The sequence below is a fragment of the Patella vulgata genome, chromosome 3 (genome assembly GCF_932274485.2).
Source record: "Patella vulgata chromosome 3, xgPatVulg1.2, whole genome shotgun sequence".
Classification (NCBI taxonomy): Eukaryota; Metazoa; Mollusca; class Gastropoda; family Patellidae; genus Patella; species Patella vulgata.
The window spans coordinates 60,536,049-60,557,091 of NC_065881.2; the positions used below are offsets into that span (position 1 = coordinate 60,536,049).

A 21,043-nucleotide genomic window follows, 5' to 3' on the forward strand; every position below is an offset into this window, starting at 1 on the left:
ACAGCCACTAGGTGAACATATTATAGGATGCAGAGCGCCCCGTGCTTCACAAGAGGAGAAAAGTTGACTTTTATTGGATACAATCACACTTTTGTCGTGAGCATGCCCCATGGGTGTTTCAGGGAATCAAGTTTTTTTCTAATATGATTGGATGTCTTAACTTTCTATATATACCACAGTTGGCATATTTTTATTGGATATAATTACCGGTACCTGATAAATACTATTGTGTGACTGTATCTTTGCCATTTTCATTGTATGCATTTGAAACATAACCAGTAGAGTGTGTGAAGGTAACTATTAAAGCCCATGTTCTTTAAGTTGAATACCCAAATATCAACCTCTTTATAAAATTCGAGCTAAGAAATCCTAAAATGTTCCTGGTTCATTCATTTGCAACCTATTACATGTGAATAGATTATAGATGGGGGGGGGGGAGGGTATGCTTCTCATATTCACAACTAACGATAAAGGTTCGTCACTCCTCGGTCCGTATGACCCACAAAATAATCTGACATTATGAGATGGGGTGGTGTTATTTGTTATTTTCAAGTTAAAAAATTGTAAATATTCTACTGTTAAAAATATATTTTATTTGAAAACAAAAGAGAACTATCACTGAACATATTAAGGTACAAAAGAAAAAATAAACACGTACAACAATGGAATTATGAGCACAAAATAAGCTTAGTAGCCTACTATTTTCTCAGATCTGGTTATTTATGATTCTTGAAATTGTGAGATTTAATTTGATATACATAAAATGCAAATAGGCCTATACTTTCTAAAATATATATACGTGCATGAAATATAAAAAAAATAGATCTATATTGGAAAGAACACGTAGCTCACATGTACACTGGCAATTCTACATATATAAGCTGTTAGATGTGTAATGTGTAGGAGACTGTATTTCTTTCAAGACTCACATTCCAAAAATTCTGAACTCTCTGTATAACTGTGTTTCTTGAATCTCAAAATCATCCGTCTGAAAAGAAAATTAGGTTTAACATGTGGCAATGTCAATAAATTAGCCTGTTTATTCAGCAAATGGTAGCTGTAAGTGTATGAAGAATATAAAGCCAAATTTACAATATTTATTGTGACAAAAACTGAATGTAACGGAAAAAGAGTATTTCAAGACATGCGACACTATTTTATTTAGTTTATGTAGGCTTAATAAGGGTTACCCTCAATATATTTAGCCTTATTGTCATTCGGCACCATTTTAATTCATTTAGATTTAATATTAGTTAAAGTATTGAGCACTTTCCTGGATAATATTCATTTTAATGTTACATATTATCATTGTTTATATTTAATAATAATAATACTAATAATAATATCATCTATAGTTCAACTTGTACGATCATTTTTCCTAACATGAGAGTTTGACGAAAATTTTAACAATAAAGGGAGATAATAATATTTAAACATTTCACTAATGCAGTATGTGGGTTTAGTTTGAAACAGAAAAGGTAGAAGCCCAAATAGACAATATTTTTCTTAACAAAATCAAATGAATCTACATAATATTTGTCAAAATATATATTTGAATAAACCCGTAGATGGATGAAAAGTTATCGCAGAATAATTCTTCCAGCTAGAAAGTTACTATGCACTACCATTTTTTATGGTTCTGGAGTAATACCATGTAATCAATTGTGTCTAAATCAAATGGGCTTTATCCGATGCGACTGTGTTCAACTGGAAATACCTATCGTTTATGTCACCGGTGCACGTTTAGTTGCAAGTATATTCAGCTATGGGCAGCAGGAATCTCAAAGGGCTTATGTCGACTGCAATCGTGTGCAACTGACCCGCGGCTGCCAGCACACTAAGTTCAAGGAACCAAAAAGTCGTCATATCATAATGTGAGTATAAAATGGGGACGCGATCTTCCATGGTTAGCAATACATTTCTTTGAGAACAGGTCATAAAGGTAGGGAAATTTGATCCAAAGAGACCTGATGAAAACTACGAAATACACTGAATGTCTAAACATTCCATCAAAAATGATTGAGTTCAGTTCCAACCGACCGCATTTACAAATGGATTTTTCCAGACCGCTTATGTCTCCGTTTTCACGCAATTGAGTGGGGTGTGACATCGATGCCGTAGAATGCACATGAATTCTATAAAGGTCAGTCATCTTACACAGAGTTTGAGAGAGAAATGGGGTTTAGCGTCCACTCTACACAAACATGGTCATTTCGGGACTAACATATGGTTCACTTTTATTTCAATAATTCGCTTGCGCATAGGTGTCTCTAGCAGTTAGAGGAAACCGGAGAACTGGGAGAAAACCCACGAGGATGGACAGGCGCCCCTACAACCGGGGAATCGAAACCACGCCAGTTGACTCAATGAAGGACCCTGTGATACAGCGCGCTCGCGCTAACCATTCGGCCATCTTCACCCCCACCCCACAGAGTTAGAAGACGGCGTTCGCATTACCTCTGTGAAACAGATGATAATGGAACTGTACCAATACAGTTGAAGGGAGATAAAACCTAATCTCTTAATAGAATATATTGTACTTACAGCCTCGTCATCACAGTAGCTTGGTGGATCGAACACCTTTTCGTCTTCAATTCCGGCCGTTACGTTAACAAAACCGATGATATCCAAGAAAGAGACTAAAACAAACATTACATCTATTTAAATAATAAATTCAAAAAAAGTAAGGGATATAGAAATGCAAATACCTATGCAGGTTGAGATATGATAAATAGTCATGGACATTTGACATGCTTTGAAAGTATGTTCACAGATCAAGAACTTGCTGCCCCAACAGAACCAATGAGCTGCACATGCGACACGCAATAGCGCCATACACGTGGGAGGGGGTCCTTGTCAAATTTGACACTTCAAGGAAGAGTTGATGAAAACTTCCGCGTGCTGGTTTATCTATCCATGTTTGCTGTCCTATCGGTTCTTGCATAAGATTTACCGTTTAGCGTATCTTTGCTTTAGTGTGTTAAATTTAATTTGATCGGGAGACGTGTTCGTCGACATCAACGTCAACCGACAACACTGCAAGAATTGGCCGTAACACTAGTGCCCCAAATCGTGATTGGACGGTTGATTAGGAGCATGTCACGACGAATTGCTGAATGTCTGAGGATTGGTGGAGCAATTACATTCAGCAATTTGTTGTGGCATGATCCTAATCAACCGCCCAATCAACGACCCTATTTCACTCGCAACGAGATACACTGTAAAAAGTGAAAATTGACGTTTTTGTGCATCTCGTTGCGAGTGAAATGGGGCCGTCAGATAAGCCGCCCATATGAGCTGTTTTTGTTCATGCGTAGGCAATTGGCCTGTTATTTACATACACTGATTACCTCTAATAAAAACAGCAGTGCATTTCCGCAGTTTTGTATTGTTTCTGAATATCCCCTACATTTTTTTTGAAGAGTATATATAAATTAACCCAAACACTTATAACAATAATTGTTGATAAGCAGGATCTTTTAATAAATAAAAAAATTAAAGACAGGGAATTTTCCAATATGGAACTTAAGCACACCTTTCTAATTTTTGGTATATTGTGCATGTCTAATTGTTTGCGATTAAATGAGTGCACATTGGTTTTGATTTTCATACTTTTCTTATAGGCCTGCATATTTATTTCAACTACACTGAATCCGATTAAAGAGTTGAGATGTTCACACAGATAGTCACTTATCCCAATGTAGAAATTAAAAAAGTGACTCATCCCAATGTTGAAATTAAAAAAAGAAATAAAATGTGGGTTTCCGGTACATCAACATGTTCAACGGCTTTCAAATAACTTTAGGTTTTAAATAACCCAAATGTAGCACTTTAATCAGGCAAACACAGGCATTTACCATGAATAGAGTTCACAGGGTTCTACTGATTGATCAAAAGCAATAATGCTGGAAGTTATTTACAAGACATTCATTTTGTGGTCTGTGGAGTATTCACAAGAAATCGGTTCTACATTCTCTTAAAGCATTAAAATACTGACCTCTCTTAACACTTCCTGTTAGTGTTTCACTTATTGGGATGCAGCCGTCTGTAGTAACACTAACGAAGGCATCCAACAGAACTCGCTTTTTCTTGTCGACCATTCTTAAAGCATAGCTGGATGTGCCCAATGTGTTGTCTCCTGCACCTATGTATGTTTCTGCCACCAATTTGGCATCATCTTTAAATACATGAATCAAATAGTTAATTAGAAAGTACAATGAAATATTCAGTAACAAATGGTAATAAAACTCTTTAGTATTAAGGCTGCATAAATACAAAAGTACAACAATATGTGACACAGGGCATGTTAAGGAATCTATAGCACAGGAAGGAGGGGGAGGGGCTGTCCCACAAGGTGCAAGGAATTTATTTTTTTTGTTTTTTTTTTAAATTTCGGCATACCTTAGAGGAGTTTTGGGATGTAGCTGCAATATGCTTTGTGTTACAAGTGTGATGTTTGCCTATACATACAACTTTACAGCTCACAAATAATACTAAAATCGTGTGATTTTCATTCACTGCCTCTATTTTTAGTTTTACAATGCAGTGGGTCATTTCTTTCCAGCAAAAGGCCCACTACTTGCTATACTAAAAAGCCTTAACGCGACACACGGGCCCCTCAAGTGAGACGCTGTAACCATAAAAACTTATAAAACCATTTACGATTTTTTCCAAGGTACATGCTCTCAATCCAGTTATAAGCTTAAAGAGTTAAATGTCGAGGATATCAATTTACTAAAAGGTACAATTGGATGATATCAAACTAATAACCATAGTATTACTAAATGAACAATTGAAGTCTTTACAATTGCCTTTTATTTTTGATGGTAACTGTGACAAACACATCACCTTTGTCTATTTCATTATTAATTTATTGTTATGAGACCTTGTATTATATAGAACTGATGTACAGGTGAATAGCATTTACTAGAGATATTTAATCATACACAATAAAATATCATTCAGATTTAACATAATACGTGGCTCACCTGGAATACAAGCTTTACGGAACTCTCTTTTTAAGGGTAGTTTTCTGCATTTTTTTTTTGAAAGATTGATCATGTACAAAGTGCGCTGAAAAGAATAATTACTGAAATAAATTAATGTGCTTAAAGGACAGGTTGCCTGGCAACGAAACTCGGCCAAGAAATTCGCCTAATGAACATCTACATAAAATTTAAACATTCCACCCCAAAACCCTCAAGAAGAAACATCTGAAAGCCCTCAGCATATTGAGAGTCTTATCAAACACTGACTGGGGAGCAGACCGTAAGGTCTTGCTCAGATTATATCGAGCATTAATAAGATCCAAAATGTGCGTGATCGCACTCTGTCAGGCATTCGCCTAATATACACCTACACCAAGTTTAAACATTTTACCTCAATTAGAAGGAGAGTGATTTGTGTTCTAAAGTGTCGACCAATCAGATTGAAGTCTCCAATTTGCCTACGCAGAAAATGCCTAGTATTAACCTTTCTTAAGGTATCGACGTAAAGAAACTATACACAAAGTGTCACCGCCATCACTCAATTAGAATCAAAGTTCTCGACTAATAAACCTCATGTAGCGCTGCTTACCCTGAGCCAAAAATGCTCATCAGGCTTAGACACCAAGTTTCATCACTCTAACTTCATAAGAACTAAAGTTATCGTGCTCTAAAGCATCAACCAATCAAATTGCTTATCTCTGCTTAGCCTAAAAAGAAAATGCTCATCTTCTAACTCCGAGGCATTCACCTTACAAACACGTTTAAACTCAATTAGAGGAGATATATTGTGTCCCCAAAAGTGTGACAGACAGAAGGATGGACAGCCAGAATAATTTTAATACTCCGCTGCAATATTCGAAAGATGGGGGACAAACATGGCCAATCGTTTAGGCCGGACAGAAGTGACAAAATAGGCCTTTGATCAGATGGGGTTGGACTAAAAACGTGCACGGTATTGGGCATGGATTGATGTAAAAATCAGCCTAATATCGATCTATGTACATCAGATGCGAAAAGATGACAGCTTGGGTTGAAATAAATCAATAGAAATAGTTGACAGGATTTATAACGTACAGCAAATGGTATATATTGTGTTAGAATTGATAAAATGCAATCATAATTAAGAACATGTGTTTCCATTAAAAAACGTTTTGATTTAAGGAAAGCGAGTGCTAAAACACATATATCTTCCCAATATGAAACACGTCTCACAAATTAAATTAAGGTATATTAAAAAATTTTTTTTTTAAACAAGGTGAACATTTAAAGTTATCAACGTGACCGCAGTCGATAATCCTTAAACATACATTATGCAAGAGCTAAATCTGCCTATTGCAGGTTTTTCTTTAGGCCTGAAATGTTATCTAAATTATTAATTAGACATTAATTAACTGATACAGACCATAACCAACTCTCGATGTCAACGCTAGCCTGCGATATTTACTAGATTAGGATCCTATTTGCTGCTCAACCTTCATTCATGATTTAATCATGAACTGAATAATCGAGACCATGTTTTTTATCGTACCGACTTTAGTAATGATGATTGAGGCTAAGCCGAAAATTCAATCGCTAACATCTTTGTTCTGAGTGGATCAATTTGACTGCAATTTTCAGCAAATCCCCTTTATATTATCTAGTTTTTAACAATTATAGTGAGAACTGTCAGCTCTTTATCTAATCTCCCATAATGTATCTTCAAAATATATTTTATACCTCTGAGTAATTTTCAATGACTCGCACAGCATACCGTCCTCGCTTTGTCTGTATGTTGCTTACAGCTGCAACTCGTTTTCCCATTCCGTCATAAGCCACCCTGGAACCACCCTGTAAATAAACAATTGATTTTATCTTGTCGTACAAGCAAGGTGGTATAAATGAACAGTCAACAGGTAAAGTGTTGAATATTTATTCCTTTATAGGTAATGGAAGCATTCACCAGACATTACGAGCCTCTTCCTGGTGCTAACAAAACCTTTACTTGTAATCGGCTCATGCAAATGAATACTATGTATAAATTTCAAGTCAACCTAAGGCGCCCACAATTTCTTTTTTCAAAGTTGACCAAGGGTCATAACTCCCGACGGTAATGACTTTAACTGTTACATACAGTGATGTGCAAGCGCATGCTGTTATAAAGCAAACAAGACCTTCGGGGTCACACAGAACAAAGGTGACTTCTTGGCAAGTTAACATATTTTTATTGAAAGAGTGATTAAGTTTGATCCTCTACAGCATGTTTTAATGATACAGGCATAAACAATAGGACAATAAATATGTAAAATAATTAATTTCGAAATGTTGGGTCGTTTCATATCCCCACCCAATTCGATCTACATCGGTCGCATTCTCTAATGTTTCTGTCCTAAAAAAGTATTACATTGCCTGAAAAATGAAAAAATGGTTGGTTCATCGAATCGGGGGGGGGGGGGGGGGTGTTAAATCAGGATATAGATTTACAGGACAAGTTTGTTTTGTTTTTTTTTAAAATAAACTCTAGGTATCAATTGAAAATCACATTTATCGGCAATCGTGAGAACAGGTCAAGCAATCTTTAGATTTGTAGGTCCATCTGACTATGAGTCGTGTTTAGACATCAAAACTTCAGATTAATCCCACATTCTAACACCTGGAATAACATTGAAAAAACACAACACAACTTTATGGATAACAATCACTAGGAACTTTAATAGTGCAACGTTTCAACAAGTGTCCTCTTGTCGTTATCAAGCACAGGGTAAAAACGATAATATGATACAAAAACCTGGGAGTAAGCATTTAAGTATAAAAATTTAGAAGAAGCCACAAAGACAAGAAATACTATTCTGTTTAAATATAAAAAAATCAAAGACAAATTGGAGTTATGTTTACAATACTTAATACTTAGATAATTAGGAAGCCATTACACAAACTAATTGGTTAAGATCTAGATGGTTAAAGAAAACATATTTAGTATAAGCTAGAAAAACATAAGGCTTCATTTTAACACATGGCTAATAATTATGGCAAAGGTATTGTGAATATCAAATAGTAAAAACCAAAAAATCCCCACCCCCACCAAAACACACAGCATTTAACTACAATTTATATGTTCACTTAGGTACAGTTAGTTAATCAAAATGTCATATGCTCTATGAATATACATCCATCGTCGCGGTTGGGGATTGGGGATTCAAAATCTCGGAGAAGAAAACAATCGGCATGCTTGTAAGCAGGGATAAGCAGAATGACTCTGTGTATGAACGGGAAAACCATCGAGTTTAAAGACCAAACCAAGTTCCTTGGCGTAATCTTTGACCGAAGGCTGACCTGGAAACCGCACATCGACGCGACTGTAGATAGATGCACCAAAATCCTAAACTTAATGAGGAAAATAACGGGCAGTTCTTGGGGGGGCCAACAGAGTCACACTAATGATGGTGTATCATGCTCTAATACGATCTGTATTAGACTACGGCTCTCTGGCCTTCATGAACTGCGCGCCATTACTCTTAAGGAAGCTTGACACCATCCAATACAAAGCTCTGTGTATTGCGACTGGCGTAGGGCAAGGGACTGGGAGAGAGGCACTACTGCAGGAAGTCGGGGAGTTGCCCCTATCCCTAAGAAGAAAAGAACTAGCGACAAGGTACTGGGCTAAGATCTCGCAACTGGGCGAAAGATCCCCAACCTTTGTCAGTCTACAAAATACAAGATATGTGAGAGATCCTAGAAAGAAAAGCTTCGGCCAGGGTATCAGGGAAACAATCAAGGAACTGCGACTGGGGGAGCTCGTGATAAATGAACACGACCCCCAAGTGATCGCCCCTTGGACGCTCCCTATACCGCCGGTTATTTAGATCTACTACAGAAAACCGACAAGAAAAACAACCCCACTGCTTCTTTGTGCTTTCTCTCTAGAACACCTGGAAGACAACTGGCCGTCTGATGACTGGGACCATGTGTACACAGATGGCTCACGCAATCCTGAAAGGGGCACCAGCTCGTTTGGAATATACCTGCCAAACGGGGAACAGGGAATAAGCAGGAAACTGCCCAATAACTGTTCGGTGTACACTGCAGAGCTTGTGGCCATTCGTGACACTATATCATGGATTTCCCATCAAAAGACTAATAAGTTCGTCATTCCAAGCGACTCTCTAAGCAGTCTGATTTCAATCCAAAATGACAACTCGGACTCAAGACCAGAAGTTATTTTGGAAATCAGGCAGCTGTACCAGAGGGTTTTAGAGAAGGGAAGCAAAGTAGAACTCGTGTGGATTCCATCACATGTCAACATTAGAGGAAACGAGGAGGCAGATCGACTCGCCAATGAAGGTCTCAAGGACACAGCACCACTCCGCACCATAGATTACAGCACCACGGAAATCTACAGTATGGTCAAAAGACACGTCAATTCAATCTGGGAATTAAATCTCGTTGAACTTGACACATACAGATTCCGGCTGGATGACAAGATCTACACAAAGACAACACTCAATCACCCTAGAAGAGATATTTGTAGACTTATATCGAAGCTAAGGGTGAAAGAGCGGCTGCGAGACTACAAACACCAAGTCATCATCTGTGAGTGCGGAGAAGAATGTACCACCAACCCTGTCCTGGTAGACTGCGAGGTATACAAGGAGGAGAGAAGGGAACTAGTGAGAACAATGGAGTCCAACAACATACCATTCAACACTAAGAACCTACTCTTCCCGAGACCAGATCTGAAACTGCAAATCTTCGAACAAATCCACGCCCTAATGGACACAGTTGGACTAAGTAGAATAGTGAAGTAAGAGGGGGTCACGGTTAGACGGGCCCGGCATCTAAACACTAAACTACATAGGGGATTTATACCAAACTGGCAGGATAGTGGAGTAAGGGGGAGTCACGATCAGACGGACTCGGCATCTAAACACTATTCCACCAAAAACAGACACCAAACCTACAGAGTGGGATAGTGGAGTAAGGGGAGGTCATGATAAGACGGGCCTGGCACCTAAACACAAACCCCACAAAGATGACATCTACCAAACTAGCAGGATAGTGGAGTAAGGGGGAGTTACGGTCAGACGAACTTGGCACCTAAACACTATTCCGCAAATAAAACTGATACCAAACCCAGAGAGTGGGATAGTGGAGTAAGGGGGGGCCACAATAAGACGGGCCTGGCACCTAAACACTAACCCCAAACGATGACATCTACCAATCCAGAAGCAGACGAGATCATCTACCAAACGATATGTTTTATATTAAATAAAGGGAAGAACTTCCCACTAAACCAAATCCATGGCCTAAGGCCAAATGGAAAGATTGCAAAATCATATTCTAAAAAACAGGAATCAGCTTCGGCTCTCCCATGTCTTGTCTGCGATATCACTTATGTGGAAGCAGACGTTAAACACCAAGAACGAACGGTTTTTGTATCATATTATCGTTTTTACCCTGTGCTTGATAACGACAAGAGGACACTTGTTGAAACGTTGCACTATTAAAGTTGCTAGTGATTGTTATCCATAAAGTTGTGTTGTGTTTTTTCAATGTTAGTCCTATCACTAAATGCCTTATAAACAATATACCTGGAATAACAATGGGGCTAGCTACTCAGCAGAGTACCCGGCAAGATCTTCACAATATTATCTCTCAACTGCTGTATGTTGGAATATGTTCTAACTGTTGGGTATATCTTTGTATTTTCTTATTATTAACTAGCTGGAGCAGAAAAGTAGGACGTTAAACCCCATTTCATTTTATTTCTTATTATAAATAGCGCTAAAGATGAGTTTAATATAATTAATATACTATCACATTCATGACATATCCTATATGGGCTAAATGCTATTCAGGTTAAAATTTATTATCATTTAAATGAATGGGCCAAGTATGTTCATGAATGTAGACACACATTGTAAAATTATTGTCTGCATAAAATCCTGTAAAGATAGTCAGCGAAACATACAACACCCTTAGGATCTTGATCGTCCGGAGGGTCGAAATCTTTAGACGGTGAATAACGGAAATTGTTGAAATTCAATATGATTTGTCGTCTCACTATAAATGTCAACCCTAAATATAAATTTCTTATAGATCCGATAACATTTGTCGTTGAAGCGTTCATTGGATTTCATGAAGTCAAACAAGGGCCATAACTTTTCGCTTTATTGAATCAAGTAATGTAAACGTATACACATTTCATATCGTTTATCGTTAGAGCGTTCACAGTGTTCTACAGAGTGAAACAAGGGTCAAAAGTAATAAACGGAATTTGTTGAAATCCAATATGCGTGGCCTGACAAGGACAGCTGTCTTGTCATTCGAATGGGACAAAAAATCGAAGTCCCGTGTACACATTTGCGTGCACGTAAAAGATCCCTTGGAATTCGTTATAAGAGTAGGCCGTAGTGTCGTTGTCCGGACCACTTGCCTCATAGCACACTGTATCGCTTGAGCCTGTCTTCATTAGCCCAGCTCGGAGCAGAACAGTAGGACGTTAAACCCCATTTCATTTCATTCCATTTCCTGTCACGGATTTAAACAATGCGCTGCATATAAATCTGATAATATTTGTTGTCGGAACATTCACAGGGTTCCACAAAGTGAAACAAGGGCCATAGCTCCAGAAGTGATTAACGGTTGCTTAAATTCATAGCTTTCGTCGTCTCACCAATGTTAACAAGATTTAAAATCAACTTTAAAAAGATCGGATGCTAAATGTAGTGAAGACAAAGGGGGAATGGACGGGTAAGCCATTTTAATGACAATAGGCGATCACGTGTCTATTTGAGTGTATAAAAACAGGCCTCGGTACCTCCCCCCCCCCCCAATATATTCATATGACAGTAATAGGCATAGCACATTTGAAATGTGCTCCGAATAAGGATTTACACCAAAAACTAATTATATAAGTCAAATCCCCCCCCCCCCCCCCCGTTAAAAAAATAAATATTCTACTACAATAAATTAATGTGTCTAAAAATCTTTACAAGGTATCTTCACAGGTTCCAGATATAATGTCTTCGTGATAAAAATTGGGTTATATTAGTAAAATTTGTTTCGAGGGATTCCTAGGCTAAACGGAAAATCTGGATGAACTTTCTCAGCCAATGCAGGGATCGAACACCCGACCTCCAGGCTAGCGAGTCAGCGTCTTACCCACTTAGCCAACGTGATCCCCATGTTGGTCGAGAAAGTTCCCTTTGTTAGTAGTGGTGTAGGACAGAGGACCTAAAAAAACAGTGTCTAGTCCATCACGTGGGTGTGCACGTAAAAGAACCCTTGACATTTGGAATTTGAAATGAGAGTAGATCATTCATTCATTCAGTTTCTCTTTGTGTGTCACCTACAGACCGCAACTATTAAAGGAGCTAGATCTCTATTCTTGGGCACTTAGAAATGGATACAAAATGTAATGAAATGAAATGGGGTTTAACGTCCAACTGTTCTGCTCCGAACTGGGCTAATGAAGATGGCCATACACCATACAGTGTGTTATGAGGGAAATTTTGCCCCGACAGTGGCACTACGGCCTACTCTTATATCGAATTCCAACTGTCAAGGGATCTTTTACATGCATGCCAATGTGTACACGGGACCTCCGTCCTGCATCACTGACAAGGGGAAACCACGCCGGAAATCTGGATGAACTTTCTCGGCCAATGCAGGGATCGAACACCCGACCTCCAGGCTAGCGAGCCAGGGTCTTACCCATTTTAATGACTAGACAGCTGTCTTGTCAGGCCCTTAATTGTTAGTATCATGACATTAAACTGACATTTGTTTTACGTTTTACAACTAATATCAGGTTTATGTTAGAAAACTAACGTTAGATTTATGTTAGAAAACTAAAGTTAGATTTATGTTATAAAATTAACATTAGATTTACGTTAGAAAACTAACGTTAAATTAACGGTTAAAATTATGACATAAAACTAACACTAACGTTAGATTTACGTCAGAAAACTAACGTTAGATTTACGTCAGAAAACTAACGTTAGATTTACGTCAGAAAACTAACCATAAACTAACGATTAGAAACCTGATGTAAAATTTACGTTAGATTAACGTTAGAATTATAACCAATAATACATATATAATTATTATGTCTGAATTCCGACTATATATCAATTGTTAGAATGTGCACACACTTGTAATGTTATTTAATCAAGAAGTATTCAAAGGGAAAAAACTTGGTTAGTAATCCGTCATAAAGTTTACGTTACATTTACGTCATTTTCTGACGTAAAAGTAACCATAACCATTATGACGTAAAAGTAACGTAAATTTAACCAAAGAATTTTACCATTATTGGACGCTAACCAAAATCTAACCATAATGACGTAAACTTTACGTAAATCTAACCATCAATGTTAACTGGGCTCTTAACTGCCCTCAAAAACTTACGGAAATGAGTGATGGTCTACCCCACCGATAGTAACCTCCAATTAATCCTTCGGTGCCCTCCCATTGTTCAGGCGTGCAGCAACCACAATTAACCGAAGGTGCGTAGCTCAATACATACAAGGCACAGACTGATAGTAATGCTAGTCGCAACATTTTCTAGGTTGTTATTCAACTACGATCGCTCTAAAAATGAAGTTCGTCCTCGTTAATCCGTCTATCAGTATATTATATATCTTGCACAATAACTTTACCGGTTGACTAGCCAAGAGTAAGGTCACATGGGTTGCTATTTGTAAATACTGTCACAATCATGTGAGAACGACGCGCGATTAACCAGTCGATTGATCATGTGACATTGATAAGGTCAATATCAAGGACTGTTTTATAATAATAATAATAATAATAATAGTTTTATTCTCAATTACATGCACATGCATGCGTATGGAAGTTACAACAAACATTTCACATTGTGATGCAATAACAATATCTAACTAAATATCTTACAAAATAACATTAATTTTCCAGACGTGTATGGTGGCCCATGGTCGCAATAGCGTTTTTGGGGTTATTTTTTGTATTTCATTTAAAATCATAAAAAATAAAAGTAAAAAAAAAGAAACATTTTTTTTTATTTTGTAAAACAAAAGAAAAAAAAATCTTTTTAAAATTTAAGAAAAAAAAAATCTTTTTAAATTAAAAAGAAAAAAAAAATCTTTTTAAATTAAAAAGAAAAAAAAAATCTTTTTAAATTAAAAAGAAAAAAAAAATCTTTTTAAATTAAAAAGAAAAAAAAATCTTTTTAAAATTTAAGAAAAAAAAAAAATCTTTTTAAAATAAAAAAAAATCTATATAAAAAAAATTAATAAAATATTTAAGATTAAAAAAATCTATAAAAAAAATAACATTTTAATTAAAAAAAAAAAAATAAGTGAAATAGAAAAAATCAAAAAAAGAATTCTGCACGTGGCCCATCGTCGTAATAGTGTCTTGATTATCCAGACTCAGTATAAAATCAGCCTACGACAGCTATCATTCGACTCGAGTAACCAGAAATACCTCGTGGCCCATTGTTGCTATAGTGTCTCGATTATCCTATGTGGCATAACTCGAGCGACAAGAAACGAGTTTGTAGTTATCTCCCCTTCCGAAAGGAAAAAGGTAAACAGACATCAACACGTGAAACACAATTTTTCCACCCATGACGTCTATGGACTTGGATATATGTATTTATACATATGCAAGTCAATAGAAATGTATAATTAATAGACTATAGAAGCCTAGCGTCATTTAGACTAGTTTATCCAGTCTAACTAGAACTAGGCCTACATACATAATGACGTTTGAAGTCACTGACTTTAATGACACCATTCGGCCTACTAGTGCGCAAGGCCTATTCTCCCCTCAAAAGGCTTATGTAATGTTTTTAAAACACTTGGTCTCCCTGAGGTCGAATTTCAAAAGTTGTTAACAACTTTGAAACTAATCCTCGAAGTATAGGCCTACTACTACTAAGTAGCCGGGGTGGGGGGGGGGGCGAATGGTTAGCACGTGCGCGCTGTATCATAAAGCCTGTCATATCATAAAGCCCGTCATTGAGTCAACTGGCGTGATTTCGAATCCCCGGTTGTACGTGACAAGGAGTAGGGTGACCTGTCAAACATCGTGGGTCTGTCGTTCAGATTATCCTGTGTGGGATCTATGAAGAACGTATGGTATAGACTCGAGCGACAAGAAACCAGTCTATAGTTACCTCACATCGAGGCACAAGTAATTTTAACTAAAGTCTATTAAAATTAAATTTTAAGTTACAATCGATGGCGAAAGTGCGATGGCGGACAACATCAATTTAAAAGACATAATAGAGCATGATAGCCTACGTGGACTTCGTCTGGGGCCTGTTTTACTAAGATAAAATTCAAATTTTAGTATTTGATTGGATAATAGATAATATGAGATTTATTTTAGTGCTTAGCTAATCAAAATTGAAGTATCTACAATTATGTTGACGTGAGATAACTACAGACTCGTTTCTTGTCGTTCGAGTTTATACGTTCTTCATAGATCCCACACATAATAATCGAGATACTACTGCAACAATGGGCCACAAAATGTTTCTGGTCGCTCTAGTCTAATGATAGCTGTATACTGGGTCTGGATACTCAAGACACTATTGCGACGATGGGCCACGTCGGGAATTATTTTTTATCTTTTCTTTTTCAATTTTTTTTTTTTTTCATTTAATTTTTTTTTAAATATTATTTCTTTTTTATTTTTTTAAAATATATTTTATTATTTTTATATATATATATATATATATATATATATATATATATAGATTTTTTTTTTTCATTTTAAAAAGATTTTTTTTTTTTAAATTTTAAAAAGATTTTTTTTTTAAATTTTTTAAAAAGATTATTTTTTTTTAAATTTTAAAAGATTATTTTTTTTTATTTTGTAAAAAAAAAAAAAAAAGGTTTCTTTTTTTTTTTGTACTAATATTTTTATTATTTTAAATGAAATACCCAAAAAAACGCTATTGCGACCATGGGCCACCATAGACGTGTGATACATATTAATTTTGATGTAATCGACAATATTTATAATGTTACATACCACTTAACAAAACTATATTTATATTCCTCTTTTCTTAAAAGCATTCAATACAAAACTTCCAGCATTCTCTATACACTCTTCATTATTCATTAGTATATTAAGTTGAATTGAATCAGGTTTATGAGTTATGATAAATGGTGAGATATATTGTTGTCTCAAATTATCATAAAATGGACGATACAATAAGAAATGTTTTTCATCGTCTACTAAATGAAGGTTGCAGTTTTTACATAATCTCTCATTAAGAGGAATGAAGGGTTTATTGTATCTTCCCTTTTCAATTTTTATGGTGTTATTAATGTTTGTAGTAATAAAATCACCCCAAGCATCACATGCATACAAGGTAATATATGAGGTGAAACAGATATTTGAGAAAAAGCTTTTATAATCTTAAAGTATGCCTTCAATGATTTATCAATTAAATACTCAACACCTTTACTAAGAGAACTAGATGACTGAACTGTAATACCTATATATTTGTATTCAATAACATTTTCAAGTTTAGCATTGTTTATATAAAATGTCTGGAAACATGTCTTGCTAGATTTATTAAAAAGCATAATATTAATCTCCATTGTTTACAATATGAGCCAACAATATAAAGGGATGATTGGAGTCCACTTGGTGTTAAAGAGAATATAATAAAATCATCCGCATATATATCCTTTTAAAGATTATATTATGTCCGTGTAGTGTTACATACCACTTTCTTCGGTGTCTTGTCTTGCTAATCAAAATGCGTTTTTGCCAATAGCGCCCAACGTATTGTACAAGGTGACCGAAAAAGAAACCCTTACAAGAGGGTATAATGATTTTAACAGAAAAAAACATGGTTTTACTACAATCGGGTCTTTGTAACCTTGGATTTTGAGACATACAGTGGTCTAAAACTATTAACATAGGTTTCCTACTAGCCATAATCTTTTCATAATATTATGATTTTTTTTTATATATAACTGCACTGACAGTAAATAACTTATCTGCGGTCCATGAAGTAGTGTTCAGCCAGTGTATCCGGATAAGAACGTCTCCGCACTGGTGGTATAATGCCCCATTGACACTTTCACGCATTCGTGGTACGCTTTGGTACGCTAAAGTTCGTACCAAGACGGAAACTATACGTATCATCACGGGAAACAGTCATAAGCTAGGCGTACCATTGCGTGCCATGCGTGACAGTGCCGACCCAAAACCTTGGATTTGTCCAAGCTCATGCCACGCACTCCAGGGCGTACCATTTTCGTAAACTATGCACAAACTATGCGTACCCGATGCGTAAAAGTGTCAATGGAAATTATGTCACGCACTGAAGGGTACTCAATGTCACGCATTGGTGCGCAAGGTTTATCACTGGTACGACAAGATCAGCAATGGTGCTCATGGGTTGATGTAGGTATCTGCCAGTGGTCAGGAATTCTTCCCGCCACTTGACGCGTGTTACTCATTGGTGCTCACAGTTTACTCATTGATCCTCACAGTGTACTCACTGGTGCTCATAATTTACTCACCGGTGCTCATAGTTTACTCTCATATACTCATTGGCAGGTTTGCTTCACTCACAGACGCCGCACCAATCAGAGGCCTCCACGTTTTCACAACGTTTTGTATAAATAACCAGGTTCATGTGATTTCCATCTCATTTCAGAATGCCACCTAAAGGAACAAGGATGAGGGGACGAGTGTCCAAACCCATGAATGAGTCGACAAGCAGGACAAGATTAAAACCAACCAATGAGCCTGTGCCCACTACCAAGCCTCAGCCCGGACCCAGTACCGAGCCTCAGCCTGGACCCAGTACCGAGCCTCCATGTTCCACCATCAGAAGCGCCACCTTCCGCTCCAACATCAAGGTACCCAGCATCCACCACAGCAAGGAGCACGATGCTATGAAAGTTCTTGTAGTTAAAGTAGAAGGATCCACCCGAGGGCGGGGGGGGGGGGGTCTTCATAGCAACATGCTTGCCGTCAACGGCTCCAAGACAGTTGTGGTAATTCCATCTTCTACTAAACCCTTCAGCAATAGTCTTCCACTGGTCTTCTGTTCTAGGACAAACTAATACTTCTGGCTTGAAAACCTTGACGATAGCTTTACATACTTCTGGTAGAAACTTGCATATAGTGCTAAGTTCAACTCTGAAATTTTATTGGAGACTTGCATAGGAATCGCCACTGGCTAAGAATCGGGTTTAGGCTAACTTCAAGAGGTTCTCTCATAAATGTTTTATTCTTCTTCAGGTGTGGGGTCAACTTTTCAATCATCTCTTGAAACAGTTCGGGGGTGATACCTAGGAAGTTCCGGTAACCACCGCGATCTTCCTTGTGTAGTTCCGACAATAACTGGTCATAATGGCTAAAATATTGTCCCCTTGTCAACCATTGCCTCACCCAGAGTCTCCTGACTTTTCTTTTCTTACTGCAGGCAGACGTTCTGTCGGTGTCAGGTTTTGATTGTAGAACAATGTTTCGTTCACTTTCATCTTCTTCCAAAAGTAGTAGACCAGCAGCGGCTGTAAGATGTACGTTTTGCAAAGTAAGATTCCTTTCTTCAAGGTCTCTGGAGTTCATCATTTTGAAGAGTTGCCGACGGAATGGACCATATCCCAATACCTTTCCTTTATATATTCTATTTCTATGAAGCGTGCCAATGCGTGCCAGAAAATGACTCACAAAATGGTCACGCATGCTTAAAACTGAGTACACTAGCGTAACCAATACCTGACAGTGCAGGAACTGGCGTACCATAGCGCAAGTGCGCGGTCACCTGCGCAAACTATCCGCAGATATTGCGTACTGTAACGGGACAATGATGGACGATGCGGACAGATTTTGCATACTATGAGCAAAGGTTGGTCAGCAACGACACGAACTATTTGATTGACAGGTGAAATATACATGATATCCATCCGCATTGGTACGCATTAATGATTACCATTGTGGATTCAAAATGCGTGAAAGTGTCAATGGGGCATTAGTGGTCTCAGTCATCTCTAATATGTTCATACAGGAGGGCCTTAACAAGCCTGTGTGGTGCCCCAGGACAAAAGTTCCGATGACCCCCACCCCCTCCACACGCATACAGTAACTGCCTGCGTTCAGTGCCTGCGTTCAGTTGATGTTTATGATTAAAGGAATTTTAAAATACAATTTTTATACGCCTACATTGAAATGTGGTAATATATTCTCATTAGCCCGGCGTCCACAAACTCTAGAGGCTAAAGTTAATATCAGATTGACTTTAAATTTATACAGTGTTTAAGGTCATGAGACTTATGGCCCTTGATCAACCTAACATAATCTTGTGGACGAAGGAGCCTATTGGTTTTCAAAGATTTCCGAAAATTACTGCTAGAGTTATGGCCGTTAGTCAGTCTGTGAAACATCTTCATGAAAATCGAACTCGACCAACACTACGGTGTAACGGTGACATATTCGAATGGTTTTTTGAATCAGTTAACGATTGTGACCTCTTGAGGGACCACAAGCTAAAAACGCGATTTTTCGTACAACCAGGGGCCATAATTCAGGAAGTTACGGTCCGATATGCGTGAATATCGACATGAACCAAGATGTTTGGGTTATAAACCTACATTTCAAATGTCAACACAAACAGATAAAAAATGTGACATCTATAGGCTAAAAACGCGATTTTTCGTACAATCAGGGGGCATAATCCATGAAGTTATGGTCCGATACATGTCAATATCGAAAGGAACCGAGATCTTATATTTCAATTTTCGTTGAAATCGGATAACCATTGTGTCCTGTAGAGTGTCCACATACAATTGTGGACTGACGGACGTCCGGACGGATAGGGTCGACGATAATATTGGGAGTAGCGATCTATGGTTAATTTTATATTTTGAAAATTGATGAGAATAGTGAAATTTTATATTTTTTTTTATGACATTTTCCATTTTATGATAATTTTTTGAGAAAAAACGAAATTTTATGAAAATATAAATGTTTTTATATTGTACGTACCCTGTTATTCTGATTAAACCAATAGCATATGTGTACCGCTGTTAAGTATTTTACAGTACTGTGGCAAACCATAAAAGAAAACTATTCTTATTTACAATATAATTTTATTTGATTAGATTCACATTTTCTCTAGCTCTGGGCTTCGTTGGCCAATTCCTATGGTATACATTCCCCTCACGGGAATTTTAAATCACAGTCTGAAAACACAAATTTTGTTAATATAAAAATGAGTAAAAGTACAATAACATAATTAAGATAATAAGCGGGACATCCGACAAAGCTTCATATTGGGGGTACTCGATTGAACGTTCCGGAATTGAATTCCATCAATTCCAAAAATAGTGACAATCGAGTGAAAAGGTGGATTTCGGGCTACAGCGCATGCGTCGACTGAATAAGTAAATATCTCAACCAACCGTGCAGCCGAAACCTTTTAATTACGTCACGATTCTACTCACACCACCTCCGTTGTTGGGATTGACAGAACTGTGACAGAACTGAATTCCGCGTTACTCGATTGCAATTCTGTCAATTCGGGACGTTCTGGACTGTGAATCGAGCATACCCATTATGTCCTCACTAGTCTCCAGCCACCACCAGGGTCCACACCGCCAAAATGGATCACAATTTTTATATAAAAGATTGATGTTATTTTTTTTCAGCCAACTTGAATATTTTATCCGCCAAAAATTTATGATAAAAAAACAAATACGGTCAAAGTGTAAAACAGTTTTATTTTGCATATATTAAAATATACATGATTTAAAATTTTTTATTTCGGATCTATTATTTAATTATCATACACAATTTACATTACATTAGCCCAATTGATAAATGACTTTGGAAGATCTGATTGATTTTTATACGCCCACATTTTTATGTGGACGTATATTGTCGTCGCCCCTGTCCGTCCGCAATTGTTTGTGAACACTCTACAGTTCACAATTTTTATCCGATTTCAATATTTGAAATATAGGTTTATCACCATAAGATCTCGGTTCCTTTCGATATTGGCATGTATGGGACTGTAACTTCATGGATTATGGCCCCTGATTGTACGAAAAATCACGTTTTTA

General features: G+C 37.1%; 1 long non-coding RNA gene across 1 annotated transcript; it reads right to left on the bottom strand.

Annotated features, from left to right (window-relative positions):
* Positions 1-570: 570 nt before the first annotated feature.
* On the bottom strand, positions 571-13,684 carry LOC126814239 (uncharacterized). Its single transcript, XR_007677445.2, has 6 exons — positions 13,374-13,684; positions 6,705-6,815; positions 4,989-5,073; positions 3,998-4,177; positions 2,545-2,639; positions 571-988 (listed from the first exon to the last, which is right to left on the bottom strand). It is a non-coding gene; the product is annotated as an uncharacterized LOC126814239 (long non-coding RNA).
* Between the last annotated feature and the right edge of the window lie 7,359 nt (positions 13,685-21,043).